This window comes from Giraffa tippelskirchi, chromosome 13 (assembly GCF_054371585.1).
Source record: "Giraffa tippelskirchi isolate mGirTip1 chromosome 13, T2T-mGirTip1v1.2.pri, whole genome shotgun sequence".
NCBI classification, from domain to species: Eukaryota; Metazoa; Chordata; class Mammalia; order Artiodactyla; family Giraffidae; genus Giraffa; species Giraffa tippelskirchi.
Genome location: NC_137287.1, coordinates 34,280,746 through 34,299,155, shown reverse-complemented (window position 1 = coordinate 34,299,155; position 18,410 = coordinate 34,280,746). Strand labels below are relative to the sequence as shown.

Sequence of the window (18,410 nt, the reverse complement as noted above, 5' to 3'; positions counted from 1 at the left end):
TTATCGTCCATTGGGTCACAAACAGTTGGACTTGACTGAAGTGACTTAGCACGTGCACACACACACACATACACATATACAAGTATATATATATACTGTGTGTGTGTGCATGTGCTAAGTCAGATATATATACACAGATATATGTGCTAAGTCAGATATATATACACAGATATATATATATACACAGATATATATACACAGATATATATATATATACACAGATATATGTGTATATATCTGTATATATAACTGAGTCATGTTGCTGTACAGCAGAAATTAAGACAATTATATTTCAATAATATTTTTTAAAAATAAAAAAACATGTGAAGGCAGCTTCAAATAACACATACAGATACTCCTTCCTTCCCACGTGAAAAAAATTCACAATGGCTACCCTAGTTTTAAGCGCTTTCCAAATGTGCAAATGTGCATGCAGTTAGTCCTCACAACAATTCTACAGGGTAGGTGCTATTTTATCCCCGGACATAGTTGGGGAGACTGAGGCAAAGATAAAGAAATTTGCATAAAGAATGTTTGGGAATATTTGGAAAGAGTAGAGCCAGGATTCAAACCAAAGCAGGCAGTTTCCAGGCATGCACTCTTAGTATTAGCTACATAGCCTCTTGCTGATCATGACGCTGAAGATGAAGAAGAGGACACTGATGATGGTAACTGCCTGAACTGGGTAATCCGTCTGCGGCATTTCCTTCACTTCTACAACACCACCAGCTCATGGCTTTATCCCCATTTCACAGTTGAGCACAATGAGAATAAGTGATGTGAAATGGTTTGCCCAAGGTCACAGTAAGAAAAAACAACCACCTCAAAATCAGAAAGTGTTAGTTGCTCAGTCGTGCCTGACTCTCTGCAGCCCCATGGACTGTAGCCAGCCAGGCTCCTCTGTCCATGGGATTTTCCAGGCAAGAATACTGGAGTGGGTAGCCATTCCCTTCTCCAGGGGATCTTCCTGACCCAGGGGTTGAACCCAGGTCTCCCACACTGCAGGCAGATTCTTTACTGTCTGAGCCACCAGGGAAGGCCCCCCTACCCCCAAAAAAATCAGAACCAGAACTCAAACCAAAATCTGTCCAACCCTAAGGTCCATGCTTTCTGAAATGCATTAAGTGCTCTGTGACTTTGACCTAGAAAGGTCTAAGACCTTCACAAATCCTCAAGTTCCCCAGTGCAACCAGCATAGCAGTCAAGATTCCTCATGAATGCAATAAAGCATGGCTGAAGGAAAGCCAATTGCTCCTGTAGAAAAAGAATGAGTCTGAAAATACAAAGCTGAATTTCCACATGAAACTCATTCCTAAGAATCGCTACCTTCCTATTAATAAATCTCTGTAATTTCTTATCCTTTCTATCCCCAGCATGAGCAGTGGACGTTCCCGGTGGCAGGAGGGCATTTCTTTCACAAGGTATCAAGTTGTGGTCACTTTCTAAGAGCTCTGCATATGTGATGACAAAGTGTGAACAGCAGTGATGTGTGTAGCGGATGCTTAGCCTGGCTTGCCAAGTCAGGCACTCCCTCTGCAATCTGTGTTCATAAAGGATAGATTATGACACAGCATGTGCCTTTGAGCTTGCCTGCATGTAAATAGTGCACGTGTGTGTGCTAAGTTGCTTCAGTCATGTCCAACTCTGTGTGACCCCATTGACTGTAGCCCACCAGGATCCTCTGTCCATGGGGATTCTCCAGACGAGACTATTGGAGTGGGTTGCCATGCCCTCCTCCGAGGTATCTTCTTGACCCAGGGATCAAACCCACATCTCATACGTCTTCTGCATTGACAAGCAAGGTTGGTTTTTGTTTTTGTTTTTGTTTTTTTAACCACTAGTGCCACCTGGGAAGCCCCTATGTAAATAGTGTGGTCAATCACTGTCATGTCTGATTCTTTGTGACCTCATGAACTGTAGTCTGCCAGGCTCCTCTGTCCATGGGATTTCCCAGGCAAGAATACTGGAGTGAGTGGTCATTTGCTTCTCTAGTGCCACCTGAGAAGCCCCGATGTAAATAGAGCAGTCATCAATTTAGATCTGTGCCCAACGGTGACATCAGCTCTTATTTAATGCAAAACTAGAGTCAGTTCCCCATTCTAATGTCAGTTATCTACCTATCCAGGGCTGGTAGAACAAATCACAGAACAACCATGCAGTGGAATATTATACAGCACTTAAAAGGAATGTGCAATATCACCATGGATTGCAGTGGAGTCTTTGTTATGATATATTCCAAAATTAAAAACCTAAAACATATGCAAGTGCTTATTGCATGCTGCTCTCATTAAGAAAAGGGAAGTATGAGTATATAGTAGCTTTTTTTTCTTTTTGGCTGAGCTGTGTGGCTTGCAGAATCTTAGTTCCCTGACCAGAGGTTGAACACAGGCCCCAGAAGTGAAAGTGCCAAGTCCTAAACCACTGGACCACTGGACCATCAGGAAATTCCCAAGTATGTAGTAGCTTATATTAAAAACAATGAGAGGGTTCTTAGGAGATATGGGAGTTGTGAGTACTATTTCTAGCAGCTCTTCTCTAAGTTTGAAATTGTTTCCAAATAAAAATTTTAACAATTAAAAGAAAAACTCCCCAAACAAACAGAAGTGAAAGGTCTTTAAAAAGTCTAAAATAGAGAAAGAGGAAAAGAGGGAGAAAACAATGTGAGTGGGACAGAATCTTGACTTCTTGGATAATAAATTCTATAGATCTAACTGTAAAACCATGTAAATATTTTCCAAAATCACCAAACAAATGTATTATGTATTTATACATATATATATATATTTTTTTTTTACAAATTTGTATTTTTAAAAACAATTTCTAAAACATAACAAATGAGCCTGATTGTTCACCAAGCTGATGGCATACACATAGAGAGGGCAAGTATATGATGATTTTAAAATAAATGATTTCACACTATATTGCTAGTGAAATATACTCTATTATCTAAAATAAATGGGGGAAGCTGTTTTAAGAAAGTGTATCAGTGGTGATAGTGTTGCTACTGGGCTTCCCTGCTGGATAAGCGGTAAAGAATTCACCCGCCACTGTGGGAGAAAATGCATGTTTGATTCCTGGGTCAGGAAGATCCCTTGGAGAAGGAAATGGCAACCACTCCAGTATTCTTGCCTGGGAAATACCATGGACAGAAGAGACTGGCAGCTTACAGTCTATAGGGTTGGAAACAATTGGACACAACTTAGCTACTAAACAATAACACCATGTGTTGCTTTTGTTACTCTGGGTCTGCTATATGTGTGTGGTATGAAAGAAAACAAATGAGAAGTTATGTCAGTGTCCTTGGGAACCAGGGTTTCTAGCTTAGAAGAAAGGAAATAAAGATTATTAAAGTTATTCCTGGATTCAATTAATAGATGTATTTTTCCACAAGAGAATCATGGTCTAAATATCCGACCACAAGCTTGTTTCCATCATGGTCCAGGACTTCTGACCCTGGGCAGAGGGCTTATATGGATACAGATTGTTCTTCAAGGTATAGTCTGAAACTGATAAGTGAAAATATGTCTCTGAGAACAGAAATACTTGCTTTTGTGGTTCGTGGTCCTATTAAAATCCATCATTGTAACTATATAAACATGGATGGGGTGGGAAGGTATTTTCCAAACTCTTGTTTTCTTTGCAAGCATGTCACCTATCAATCCTGGAGTTTTGTGAGTGATGGAAGAACCCACTTTGTTGGCTAATTCTCATCCTTTGAACTCCATCTTCCAGTTAAAAATCATTATTAAATTTAAAAGTATAAAGCAGTTATATTTAAAAAGAGATGACATGTCCAAAGGCAAAAAACTGTGAAAGGACATCCATTAATCCTAAATAATTAAGTCAAATCTTGGTTACTTTTCTGAATTGATCAGACTTTAAATAGCTGGGTAAGAATTACTGTAGAGCTTTGGCATCGGGTAGACATGAGCTAATACCCAACATGTAAGTATGACTTCAAGCCAGTTGCCCGATAGACCAGAACATGAACTTCTGTGGTAGTAAAATGTAGATATTTGTACTTTTTTCTTAGAGTTTTTGGGAAGAGTAAGCAAAATAATAAGGTAACATCCAGAGTCTGATAGAGATCCAGTAAAGTGAAAGTGAAAAGTGTTCGGCACTCAGTTGTGTCCAACTCTTTGCGACCTCATAAAACTGTAGCCTGTAAGGCAACATGGGATTTCTCAGGCAAGAATACCAGAGTGGGTAGCCATTTCCTTCTCCAGGGGACCTTCCTGACCCAGGGATGGAACCCAGGTCTCCTGCATTGCAGGCAGATTCTTTACCATTTGAGCCACTAGGGAAAGCCTGACACAGATACTGTAGGTGTTCAACAAGCTGTCACTAGGATAGGGCTCAGAATCTAGGGCCAACTGGTATACCATTTGTGCCCAGGAGCTTTGCAACTCAGTTAATGGCCTTTAATACTTTCCCAAATACAGCAGGTTTGCTGGGCAAATCATACGTCCTGGAGGAAAAAGAAAGTAAATGTTGGAAAGTAACTTCACTTTGAGTTGTGATTGTCATTAGAGGTATTTGCCAAATATTCCCTTCCTTTGAACATAAGGTAGAATTTCATTCCTTGAACATGACACCATCAACTAGAATTAAGTGATTAGTTCTGTCTATTGAGTTGTTAGTGATAGTGACATTTGTGATGGTCACATCCACAGTGGAGGTTTTAACTGCCAGTGCAAGACTCTCCAAAGTTCTCTCATAGCACAACAACCACCAGAGATGTTTCAGATGACAACTGTTCCATCAGCCCAAATTCCTACCTCATTAGAATAAGCTAAGTTCTTCTGCTAACTTGTGGTAAATATATAATGAGAGCAAGAAATAAAACTTGTTTCTCTCTTTAAGCTACTGAGAATTAGGAGATGGTTGTTACTACAGCATAACTCAACCCATCCTAACTGATAAATAAAATCAGTCTGATTTTAGTGAATTGATGTTCTATAATTCAGTTAAATTAAATTCATTTTTTCCTTATGGGGCTTTTTAAATTTATCCTCAAAACTTTTCCAATAATCAGCATTTTATGTATAAATTTGACTGTCTTATTCCAGATTGCTTTATATCATGGCATAGATTAGTAGATAACAGAAACGCAGTCAAGTATTTCTTCCCTCAGCGAGATACCCTCGTAACCTACTATTCTTCTTAAACATGGTCACTCTGGGCTTCTTTCAGCTCTTCTGACAAACCAAGCTCATCCTCTAAGCCTTCATACTTGCCGCTCCCTCTAGACACCCTGAAGCATGTCGTCTTCAAATTTTGAACCAGGTGGCTTCTCTGATTCAACCTCTGCTCCTAGTTCACCTCCTCAGAGAGAGAGGAATGGTCTGTCATTTCACCCTGTTTTACGCCCTTCATAGAACTAAGTACTGACTGCATTTGTATTGTTTACATATATCTTTGCTTGCTAATTCTCTATATTCCCTTCTGAAATCACAAGATAGCTCTTTTGCCTATTTCATTCACTGCTAAAAAAAGATAATTCCCATAGAACAGGGATGACAGACAGAAGATGCACAATAAATATTATTTAATAAAGATGAGTCAGTATCCCACACTGACCTTTGATAGAAGATGTTGGGCATGTAAAACATCAAAACTTTTGTGAGATTATTGTTTTACAGAAATACCCAACTTCCTGCATCTGCTCATCGTCTGAGACAGCAGTAATGGCTATATTTTCTTTCTTTCTTTTGGCTACACTAGGTCTTCATTTTGGCATAGGAGCTCTCTAGTTGTGATGTGTGGGTTTAGTTCCCCTGTGGCAAGTGGGATCTTAGTTCCCCTACCACAGATCTAACTCGTGTCCCCTGCAACAGAAGGCAGATTCTTAACTACTGGACCACCAGGGAACTCCCATGACTCTATTTTCTGACAAAAACATCCTTCCCTCCTTTCTTTCCTGGTGTTTCTGAAATTTCCTCCTCATTGGAAAGCATTCACTCTCCTCTCTGCTGATTTCATCTTGACCTCATCAGTCACAGAAACTGTCATGGGATTTCTGTTGTTTGGATCATTTAAACTTTGTGAATTTTGAAACTTTGCTGCAGTTAATCCTCGACATGGACTTCTCTGAATAATTTCTACTTGGTTCCTAGAATATCCGGCTTCCTCTCATTCTCTTTCGAATGGCAGCTTGCCAGGGCTTGCTAACTTTCCCCGGCTAAGTCTCTATGGAGGAAAGTAGACAAAATACTTCATGCCACAATACTAGTTTTTGAAAAATGAAGCAGACTTTGCAATGGAAAACTTAGCAGTCAAAGATGGTATTTAGTAGCCATTCTTTTCTGTCCATTGCTTGAATGGCAACAGGGTAATCCCATTTGGAGGATTTGAACCCCTCCCTGGGACTGAATGAAGCCATCATTTTTGGGTGTCAACAGCACAAATGAAGGGGTTCAAAGTAGCTGATTGATCCTCAGGCTTCTGTCTTCTGGAGAAGCCTTTACAAATTTCAACTGGAATTTACCTGTTTCCTCTTTTTTCTTAAAGAAGTCAGCGTTAGCACTGGGATTCAGTCTAGATACTCTCTCTGGTGTGGATGAATGCATGTGCATGCTGTCATGTCTGACTCTGTGACGCGTGGACTATTATAGCCCACCAGGTTCTTCTGTCCATGGGATTTTCCAGGCAAGAATACTGGAGTGGGTTGACATTTCCTTCTCCAGGGGATCTTCTCCAGGTGTCCTGCATTGCAGGTGGATTCTTTACCAGATGAGCCACCAGGGAAGCCCAAGAATACTGGAGTGGGTAGCCTAACCCTTCTCCAGGGGGCCTTCCTGACCCAGGGATCAAACCCAGGTCTCCCTCATTGCAGGCAGACTCTTTACCATTGGAGCCATCAGGGAAGAAACAATCTCTGAATTACACCAATATACACATACGTATTTACTGAAAACAATGTGAGAGATCCCTGTTTATTGAGGCATCATCATTTTCCAAAATCAGCTCTATTCCCTCTGCAGAGGTTAGTTTTATAAATGATTGTGTGTGTGTGATCCATAAAATGATGAGACTAAATTACAGAATGATTCTTGAATAATGTACAATAATATGGTGATGATGACAATGTTTTTGGGTAGTTTTACCCCAATGCCAGACACTGTGCTAAGCACTTTATCTATGGTATATTTTAATCACTTAATTCTCACAATAACCCTGTGCAGAAAGTAGCATTTTAGAGATGAAGAAGCTGAGGCACCAAGAGATTTAGAAGCTTATCCATGGCCACATTGATGATGAGGAACTAGGGATGGACCTGGTAGTCTCACCAGAACCAAAACTTTTAACCAGAAGTTTATACCTAGACAAGATCATCAGGTATATGAAAAACTGAGGCATCCTGGTTTTATTTCCTTCACCTCTATAACCAAGCAGTTTTCCTTAATGTTATGTTTCTAGAGAAACCTGGATCCTTAGAAATTGTATGTGCATTTTTTTTCCTAGGGACAAGATCATAGCTTTTATAAATTTCTCTAAGGAGTCTATGACCCAGAAAAAAAAAAAAAAAAACATAGTCAATAATGTCTGTGTTTATTCTTCAAGGTTAATTTTTGTTTACATATTCAGCAATTATTTTCTGACAGTGATCAAAGTGTTGGGTAGAGGGATAAACCAGGTATGGTCTGATTCTGCCTCCAAGGGTCCCAAGAGTATGTTCACATATCATTATGATGTGGTCCCCTCCAATTCTGAGATTTTTATGAATCTCCAGGCTGCAGTGTCTACAGCAGTCTGTGGTTATCTGTCCTTTTCCAACTTACCCAGAGTCATGGCCACATGATTCTGCATAGCACTGTTTTAAAATTATTTTCTATGGGGACTTCCTTGGCCATCCAGTGGCTAAGTCTCTGTTCTTTCATGGCACAGTGTGCAGGATTGATCCCTGATCAGGGAACTAAGATCCTACATGCCACACAGTGTGGCTAAATACATAAATAAAATTTTAAAAATTAAAAAAAATAAAATTAGTTCATATACATGAATTCCTACCTCCTCTTTTGTATCAAGCATCCCTGAAAGGCATGGATGATGCTTTCCACGTTTCTGGCATCTCTACCCAGCACTTCATGCAGGGATGGGCAAAGAGCAATTTCTTAGTGGAAGTTCATTGAACATTCTTCAAGAAGCCTGGTGCAGAAAAATGAATCTGGAAGTTAGAGATTTGACCACCATCTCCCAGGTCTACTTACCAGCTATGGGGCCTTAAGTAAGTCACCTTACACGTTGAGCCTTCATTTTTCTAACCTAGAAAAATAATCTGTCTCTGGCAATTGTTTGATAATTAGAGATCACTGTACATTAAGCATCTGACACATAGGAACGAGAGAGTGAAAGTGTTAGCCGCTCAGTCGTATCCAACTCTTTGCAACCCCATGGACTGTAGCCTGCCAGGATCCTCTGTCCATGAAATTCTCCAGGCAAGAATACTGGAGTGGGCAGCCATTCCCTTCTGGGGATCTTCCCGACCTAGGGATCAAACCTGGGTCTCCCATGTCCCCTGGATGGCAGATGGATTCCTTACTGCTGAGCCACCACAGAAGCCCAAACTATTGGAGTGGTGGTAGTTTTGTTGCTAAGTCGTGCCTGACTCTTTGCAATCCCAAGGACTGTAACCTGCAAGGCTCCTCTCTCCATGGAAGTCTCCAGGCAAGGATACTGGAGTGGTTTGCCATTTCCTTCTCCAGGGGACTCTTCCCGACCCAGGGCTCAAACCCAGGTCTCCAGCATTGCAGAGACTCTTTACCGACTGAGCTACCAGGAAAGCCTGGTAAATTTCTGTGCCTTTTGTTTCTAAGTGGTCTCACCCCCTATTGGTTGGACCAAGTCAAGAGGGACAAGGAAGTGTTTCTCTGCCTACAACCCCCAGATGGTCCCTCCTCCCAGCGCTGAGCTGCAGTCGGAGTGGCTTTTCCCGAAGCTTTTCCATCTCTACCATCTGCGCCGCCAACTGTTCCCTGACTGTGAGCTTCCCGCTTGCAACCCCGCTAAACAGGTGTGGCTGACGCCTGCCTCCTCTCTGCTTTGCACGGGGAATCTGATTGTGTTTGACAGGCTGCTCACGATGGAGAGAAAAAAAACCATGAATTGGATTAAATGCTCTTTGTTTAGACTTTATTAGCCAAAGAGGCTCTGCATAATTAATTGGAGAATAAGCTATAATCTCACATGGAGACAGAGACTCAACCCCACAAAACACAGCTTTGCTTCCCATGTTAGAGTGACTTGGTAGGGAGATAGGGGCTACTCCTTGTGCTTTTGAGGAAGAGATGGGCGTAAACGAAGAGAGATGTCCTTTCCACGCAGAGCTTTGTTCATCCACGTGACACAAGTAAACCAGATCACCTTGGCAGGTTGTTTAGTCTAAGGTTCAGTTTCCTTATTGGGACAAGTACAGAGTTGTGATAAGGATTAAATAAAAGAAAATATTTAAAGAGTTTAACACAGGGGGTTAGCACTCAATATATTTTATTAATAGCTAATATAAATTAATAGCTGTTATTCTTTTATTATCGTTGTAATAATTACTCTTCTTAAAATTTAGAACATACAAAGGCCAACCCTTCTCAAGTTGGGCTTCCAAGATAGAATTTTTAAAATAATAAAATCCTGGAAACTTCTGTTTCACTTCAGTTAGCCCAAAGAGCCTTGTCCAGAGAGAAACAGAAATTCAGTTACAGTAGACAATGATTTAAGTGGACTGGTTTATGCTTTATTCATGATAATACAGACCAAGTGCCCTGAAACAGCAAATAACCCTTTCTTTCTAAGCTTGTCCTATTAAAAATAAAAGTACAACCAGAGATGCTTTTTTTATTCATATGTGTGTCCCAGTTTATTAATCTGAACCTTTCCTAGTTAAAAAAAGAAAGAACTTCTGCACTAAAAAGAAGTCCGATCTGGCTAACATGGCCAAGATGAATAGTCACAACTCTCTTCCTGTTTGAAAATATCTCCCCCAGGTCATTACTCTGATACTGAAATTCCCACTTCTGACAGCTGCCCTTCTTCCTTGACCCATGTTAACATGCATCAACCATGTGATGAATAAATGAGTAAGTCCCAGATCCTCTTTGGGCTCACACCATCCACTGGGTCCAGCTTCAGTCTCCCTTGAGGTCATATCTATTGTATATTAGCATAGCTGTACCTTTTGCATAGTGTTTGCCTGGTATATCCTTCCATGCTTTTATTTTCAGTATTAATTTATTCTAACAACTAAGGAGTAATTTTGTAAGCAGAAGATATATATTGTTGTTGTTCAGTCGCTAAATTGTGTTCAACTCTCTGCAATCCCATGGGCTGCAGCACACCAAGCCTACCTGTCCTTCACTATCTCCTGGAGTTTGCTCAGACTCATGTCCATTGTGTCAGTGATGCCATCCAACCATCTCATCCTCTGTCATCCCCTTCTCCTCCTGCCTTCAATCTTTCCCAGCATCAGGATCTTTTCCAATGAGTCAGCTCTTTGCATCAGGTGGCCAAAGTATTGGAGCTTCAGCTTCAGCATCAGTCTTTCCAATGAATATTCAGGGTTGATTTCCTTTAGGATTGACTGACTTGATCTCTTTGGGACTCTCAAGAGTCTTTTCCAGCACCACAGTTAGAAAGCATCAGTTCTTTAGCATTCAGCCTTCTTTAGGGCCCAACTCTCATTTCTGTACACAACTACTGGAAAAATTAAAGCTTTGACTATAGGGTCCTTTGCTGGCAAAGTGATATGTAGATATATAAATCCTTGTCTTTTAATATATACATTATATATAATATATACATTATATATAATATATGCATAATATACATTATATATAATGTATGTATGTATGTATAATGTATATATTAAAATACAAGGATTTATATACCTACATATCACTTTGCCAACAAAGGACCCTATAGTCAAAGCCCGATATGCCAGCAAATTTGGAAAACTCAGCAGTGGCCACAGGACTGGAAAAGGTCAGTTTTCGTTCCAATCCCAAAGAAAGGCAATGCCAAAGAATGCTCAAACTACCACACAATTGCACTCATCTCACATGCTAGTAAAGTAATGCTCAAAATTCTCCAAGCAAAGCTTCAGCAATACATGAACCGTGAACTTCCAGATGTTCAAGCTGGTTTTAGAAAAGGCAGAGGAACCAGAGATCAAATTGCCAATATCCGCTGGATCATCGAAAAAGCAAGAGAGTTCCAGAAAAACATCTATTTCTGCTTTATTGACTATACCAAAGCTTTTGACTGTGTGGATCACAATAAACTGTGGAAAACTCTGAAAGAGATGGGAATACCAGACCATCTGACCTGTCTCTTGAGAAACCTGTATGCAGGTCAGGAAGCAACAGTTAGAACTGGACATGGAACAACAGACTGGTTCCAAATAGGAAAAGGAGTATGTCAAGGCTGTATATTGTCACCCTGCTTATTTAACTTCTATGCAGAGTACATCATGAGAAACGCTGGGCTGGAAGAAACACAAGCTGGAATCAAGATTGCCAGGAGAAATATCAATAACCTCAGATATGCAGATGACACCACCCTTATGGCAGAAAGTGAAGAAGAACTAAAGAGCCTCTTGATGAAAGTGAAAGAGGAGAGTGAAAAAGTTGGCTTAAAGCTCAATGTTCAGAAAACTAAGATCATGGCATCTGGTCCCATCACTTCATGGGAAATAGATGGGGAAACAGTGCAAACAGTGTCTGACTTTATTTTTTGGGGCTCCAAAATCACTGCTGATGGTGATTGCAGCCATGAAATTAAAAGACGCTTCCTCCTTGGAAGGAAGGTTATGGCCAACCTAGATAGCATATTTAAAAGCAGAGACATTACTTTGCCAACAAAAGTCTGTCTAGTCAAGGCTATGGTTTTTCCAGTGGTCATGTATGGATGTGAGAGTTGGACGGTGAAGAAAGCTGAGCGCCGAAGAATTGATGCTTTTGAACTGTGGTGTTGGAGAAGACTTTTGAGAGTCCCTTGGACTGCAAGGAGATCCAATCAATCCATCCTAAAAGAGATCAATCCTGAGTGTTCATTGGAAGGACTGATGTTGAAGCTGAAACTCCAATACTTTGGCCACCTCATGCGAAGAGTTGACTCATTGGAAAAGACCCTAATGCTGGGTAGGATTGGGGGCAAGAGGAGAAGGGGACGACAGAGGATGAGATGGCTGGATGGCATCACCGACTCGATGGACATGGGTTTGGGTAGACTCTGGGAGTTGGTGATGGACAGAGAGGCCTGGCATGCTGCAATTCATGGGGTTGCAAAGAGTCAGACACGACTGAGCGACTGAACTGAACTGAATATTATGTTATATTATATATTAATATAATATATTATATCATAATAAATATATTATAATTTAATATTATATATTATAATATATAATAAACATTAATATATATAATATATTACCATATTATAAATTAATAAAAATATATTAATATACCTTTTTGGGGGGATCCAACATTCTCCAGTCAATGGTTGTTCAGCAGCAAGTTGTAGTTTTGGAGTTATTGCAGGAAAAGATGAGCACATTCACCATTTTCTAGGTTGTGACTGTGCTTATTTAACTTATGTGCAGAGTACATCATAGAAAATGCCAGACCAGATGAAGCACAATCTGGAATCAAGATTGCTGGGAGAAATATCAATAACCTCAGATATGCAGATGACACCACCTTTATGGCAGAAAGCAAAAAAGAACTAAAGAGACTCTTGATGAAAGTGAAAGAGAAGAATGAAAAAGTTGGCTTAAAACTCAACATTCAGAACTAAGATCATGGCATCTGATTCCACCACTTCGTGGCAAATAGATGGGGAAACAATGGCAACAGTGACAGACTATTTTCCTGGGCTCCAAAATCACTGCAGATGATGACTGCAGCCATGAAATTAAAAGATGCTTGCTTCTTGGAAGAAAAGCTATGACCAACCTAGACAGCATATTAAAAAGCAGAGACATTACTTTGCCAACAAAGGTCTGTCTAGTAAAAGCTATGATTTTTCGAGTAGTCATGATGGATGTGAGAGTTGGACCATAAAGAAAGCTGAGTACTGAAGAGTTGATGCTTTTGAACTGTGGTGTTGGAGAAGACTCTTGAGAGTCCCTTGGACTGCAAGGAGATCCAACCAGTCCATCCTAAAGGAGATCAATCCTGAATGTTCATTGGAAGGACTGATGCTGAAGCTGAAAGTCCAAATCTTTGGCCACCTGATGCGAAGAACTGACTCATTGGAAAAGACCCTGATGCTGGGAAAGATTGAAGGCAGGAAGAGAAGGGGACTACAGAGGATGAGATGGTTGGATGGCATCACCAACTCAATGGACATGAGTTTGAGTAGGCTCCGGGAGTTGCTGGTGGACAGGGAAGCCTGGCATGCTGCAGTCCATGGGGTCACAAAGAGTCAGACACTACTGAGCAACTGAACTGAACTGAGAGTATATGTCCTTAACTCTAGTAAAATATGAATTACTCTATTCACTCCTTTCCTGACATTTAGAACCTCAGTATACTTTAGGTCCATTCACTTTCTCTTACCTTCTGCTATATAATTGTCATATATTTTAATTCTACATGTATTTTAAATGTATAGGACAATATTATCTTTCTGTGCCATCCGTAGACAGACATTTTGTACATACATCTAATCAAATTTTTCTGTTGCTCTTCATTCTCTTCTGCATTTCCATGCTTCCATCTAGAATAATTTTTCCTGAACCTGAAGAACTTTAATTTTTAAAATATTTCTTTCAGTGTAGGCCTGCTCTAAACTATCTCAGGTTTTGTTTTTCTGGAAATGTTCCTATTTTGCCCCAGTTTTTAAATATATTTTTCCTGTAAAAAATTCTAGGTTGGCAGTTACTTTTATGTAATATTTTTATTTGGTTTTCTTTCTTTTTTCTGAGAATTAACATCATACTTATTGTTATTTCTCTGAAGACAGGGTTTTGTTTCATTTTCTCCACCTGCTTTTAAGATTTTTCTCTCTTTGGTTTTCAATAGGTATATTGTAATGTGAGTGAGCATGGTTTTCTTTGTATGCATCTTACTTAAGTTTGTAGTGTTTCTTGAATCTGTGGGTTTATATCTTTCATCAGTTTTAGAAAATTCTCAGGCATTGTTTTTTCAATAATTGCTTCTGTCCCTTTCTGTCCAATTCTGATATCCCAGATACATGCATGTTAAATCAAAATTCTGTGTCCCACATGCCACTTTTCTGTTTTTTTTACTCAAACTTTTTTTGCTCTGAGCTTCTGTCTAAATGCTTTCTATTGATTTACCTTCTGATTCATTAATACTCTCTTGTTATATGACTGCTGTATCAGTTAAACACCACTGCAATGTTAATATCTTTTTTCCAGCCTAATATTTTGCTTAAATTAGTTTCTCTGCATTTTAATTATCTTTCTAAATTGCCTATTTTTTCTTTCATATTTTGAAGGTTTTAATCACAATTGTTCTTCAGCCCATGTATGATGTATAATCCAATACATGGGTCACTTATTTCTAGTTCTGTCTCTGTGATCCTTCTCTCCTATTGGCCTTACATATTGGTAAGTATGGGAAGTATTGCATGAATGCCATGCAACATATATTTGAAAAAATATATTGTAGAGGCTTTGGATGTTATTGTCTTTCTCCTGGAAGAATTTAGCTTCTAGTGAGAATTTTGAGTAGGAGGAGATTATCAAAATACAATCAAGCATCAAGATGATTCAAAGTATGTTTTAGGTTTAAAGAGCATTTCATTTCAGCTCTCCTCCTTGGGTGCTATCCTTCACCTGCCCCCAGTGAAATGCCTGTCATTTTTCCTAGAGCTTCTCCACTCTGTTGAATCCTGTACCCCAATCTCCTCTGAATTTTTGATGGGTTCTCAGTCTCCCAATGGTGACTTTTCTGCCTGGTGTTCTTGCCTCTCGTTAAACAAATACCTCAAGGGGAAAACCAGCTTGGACTATCAGACTCTATTCTTATCTTTACCTTCTTTCTGGGATCTTGCCCATTTGGGTCTGGGATGTCTGGATAATTCTGAACGTCATATTTGCTTTGCTTTTTGGCCTCCTCAACCCTATGAGACTGAAAGTTCCAGTCAATTTCTCTGGCTCTCTTTGTAGATGCTTTCTACTCAGATTCTCAAGTTTATAGGGCTCACCTCAGTGTTCTCCATTCTCCCTAGAGCTTTTCAACCACTATCCCAAGTCATAGCTACTCTAATAACTATTAAATGCTTTCTATCATAACACAGTATTTTTAGTTGATTCTACTGGAAGTGCTGATCTAACACAAATGTGTTTGTTGGAACTGGAAATGGATATTTGGTCTACATTTCAAACTGCGGGATTTGTTAGAGCAGCAGTCCCCAACCTTGCTGACACCAGGGACTGGTTTCGTGGAAGACAGTTTTTCTATGGACAGTGTGGAGGGATGGCTTCAGGATCGTTCAAGTGCATTGGGGATCAGTTATAAATACAGATGAACCTGCTTGCTTTCCCACTGCTCACCTCCTGCTGTGTGGCCCGATTTCCTAGTCCCTGGGAGAGCGGGCCCCCCCGTATTGGAATCTCAAATTCCTAGCAAGGATGTAATCATCTGTATCTCCAAACTGGGCCCCTGAAACTTGAAGGAAATGTCCCTCGAAGTCTTGAAGTTTCACTTGGGAAGCCCTCGGATGAAGCCCTTCTTCGTGGCAGTGATGGAAACAGAGACAGATGAAGCCTCTGATTTTCAAGAACACCGTCTGGTCCCCTGGCAGGCTTCACACAGCAGCCCTTCCTCTTCAGAGAGAACGCCTCCTTCCATATGTTCCCAGAGACGGGAAGCTCAGTCCAGGGCCTCTCTCCAAAGACAAGTGTGATTTCCCACATGGATCGTTGGGAGTTTTGTTTCTTCAGGCTTCGCTGGGAGTCATTCGAGGTGAGCTCTCTTGAAGGCTGTGCCTTTGGAAGGCACGGTGCTGGCTTCCAGGAGTCAACTGTGGATTCCTCTCTCAAGGTCTGTTTCCTCTTCTTTCCAGACACTTTCACCTCAAAACCTAACCTCACCTCACCTCAGCTTCCCTGATGACTTAGGTGGTAAAGAATCTGCCTGCAATGTGACAGACCTGGGTTCGACCCCTGGGTTGGGACAATCCCCTGGAGAAGGGAATGGCGACCCACTCCAGTATTCTTGCCTGGAAAATTCCATGGACAGAGGAGCCTGGCGGACTACAGCCCATGCGGTGGCAAAGAGTCAGACACGACTGAACAACTACACTTTCACTTTCACCTCAACATAACATATTTGAAACCTTCCGTTCCCTCACACCTACGGCCAACATGGCTGGTTTCTCTTGCCTGCATTCTACCCTGGCTCCTTGCCGCTGACACAGCCTCTCTTACCCCGCGTAACCACAAACTAGTATTTCTTTCATGTAGCTTCTTCTGCCGCAAACCCATCCCTCCAGGTCAAACCGGCTTCTGCATGATCTCTTTAAAACACACACTTGGTCATGCAGTTTCCCTGTTTAAAATGTTTCAGCCTTAAGGGCAGCACATTGATACTTCCTCTATGGAGGGAGACACATACTGAAGCCCCCACCACCACCCGCAGAACAGTTTGTGAATATATATCATGCATTTGAGAGTATATACCATGAAAACATGCACTTTCTCTTTACCCTGCAATTCCAGTTCTACTAATTTACCTTCAGTTATCCTAATGAAGAATATCCATTGCAACACTGTTCAAATAAAGATTGGAAAAAGCCTGAGTGATCATTAACTGATGCTGTTTAAATAAATTATGCTGACTCTTGTAGGAATGCCAAGCGGCTTTTTTTTTTTAAAGCATATGTGTGTGTGTTCAGTCTCCCAGTTTTGTCCAACTCTTTGTGACCCCATGGACTGTAGGCCGTCAAGCTCCTCTGTCCATGGAATTTTCCAGGCAAGAATACTGCAGTGGCTTTCCATTTCCTACTCCAGTGAATATTCCCAAGCCAGGGATCCAACCAGCGTCTCCTGCATTAGCAGGCAGATTCTTTACCACTAGCACCACCTGGGAAGCCCTTTTAAAGCATAAGGTGGACACTTAAGTGCTTTTATGGATCAGTTTGCCAGGATATCTTTTTAAGTGAAAAAATAAAAACCAAGCTGTCAAACTGTAAATATGATAGTCCTTTATATGTCTCAAAAAAGTGACAGAAAAATAGACATTTCTTCACTCATGTATCAGCTGTCTTGCACACTAAAATGTGACCTCTGTGATTACCAAGATTTTGCTGTTTTCTCCATTCTATCTTCTGAATCTAGGCACACTAAGGGCTTAATAAACATGTGTTGTTTAATATATCAGAGAAAATGGCCTGGATGCTGGTCTGTTGTGTCATGGTTTGATTAGGATTTTGAATACACTTGTTCATGACAAGAGTGAAGTTGTTTTTGAGAGTGAAGAGATTTTCAAGAATGGAGCTATTATTTTGATATAAAAGGGAAATGGTATGTCAGGATGTCGTTATCCACACCTGTGTTTGCCGATAAGCTTTAGTTGCTCAGCTGCTGAGGGACCCCAGGGGGGCTTATTGATAAGAACTTGGGAATAAACAACTATGGGAAGGGGAGGAACTTCCCTGGTGGTCCAGTGGTTAAGACACCATGCTTCCAATGCAGGGGGCACAGGTTCGATCCCTGGTTGGAGAAGTAAGATCATGCCTGCCATGCCAAGATGGCTGAAAAAAAAGTTATGTGTGTATATATATATTATTATACAAATAAAAGAAGCAACTATGGGGAGGGGATATTTAGTTAGTAATTGCTCAGGGTTTGTGAGAACCATTCAAGAATGTTTGTCTGGGCAAGGCTCCCCTTTGCTGATCTCAGTAGCTCTCATGGAAGAAGAGCATCTTCCCCACTGACAGTGGCACCGTTGTTGCCTAGCAACAGGGATCTTACACTTGCCTTTCCCCAGAAATTGGAAATCAGCTAGTAGTTGGTTAGGTTGACTCTCCCAAGAACCAGCTCATAGAAAGATACACTTCAACTAAATATGGACTTTATTTCTTTCATTTCTACTTGCCTGGAACAACAGTGTAATTCATCTCTCATTGGTTTAGTAGTGTTATTTCTTTGTTGGTTTATTAAGAGACATTATCTCATATGCTATTGACTTGTGAAATCATTATAATTCCCACTGTGAACATGTGTTAAAGAAACTATTGCCACAAATAATCTCAATCTCTAACCATAATTTGCCCTGAAACAAAACACACACAAAAAAACACCAAGAGTCTGGGGTGAGAGAGACTTGCTTTTCATTCATTCCTGCCAACCACCACCCCCTTGACATATCCTTGAGTGTAGAAGCTCCTCTCAGCCTATTTCCCATCTCCCAACCAAGTACTCTGACCACCAGCCACTCCAA

General features: G+C 40.5%; 1 protein-coding gene across 17 annotated transcripts in view; it reads left to right on the top strand.

Annotated features, from left to right (window-relative positions):
• The first annotated feature begins 1,625 nt into the window (after positions 1 to 1,625).
• Positions 1,626 to 18,410, top strand: part of LOC145531195 (uncharacterized) — a 55,702-nt gene continuing 38,917 nt past the window's right edge. For 11 of the 17 annotated variants that reach the window (XR_014072260.1, XR_014072264.1, XR_014072265.1 and 8 more), the window contains exon 1: positions 1,626 to 1,802. The gene's annotated coding sequence lies outside the window, so the exon portion shown is untranslated. Of the gene's footprint in view, positions 1,803 to 8,028; positions 8,228 to 12,595; positions 15,930 to 16,007; positions 16,812 to 18,410 lie in introns of those variants that run through there. The other 6 variants (XM_081552978.1, XM_081552974.1, XM_081552975.1 and 3 more) reach the window with 4 other exon arrangements.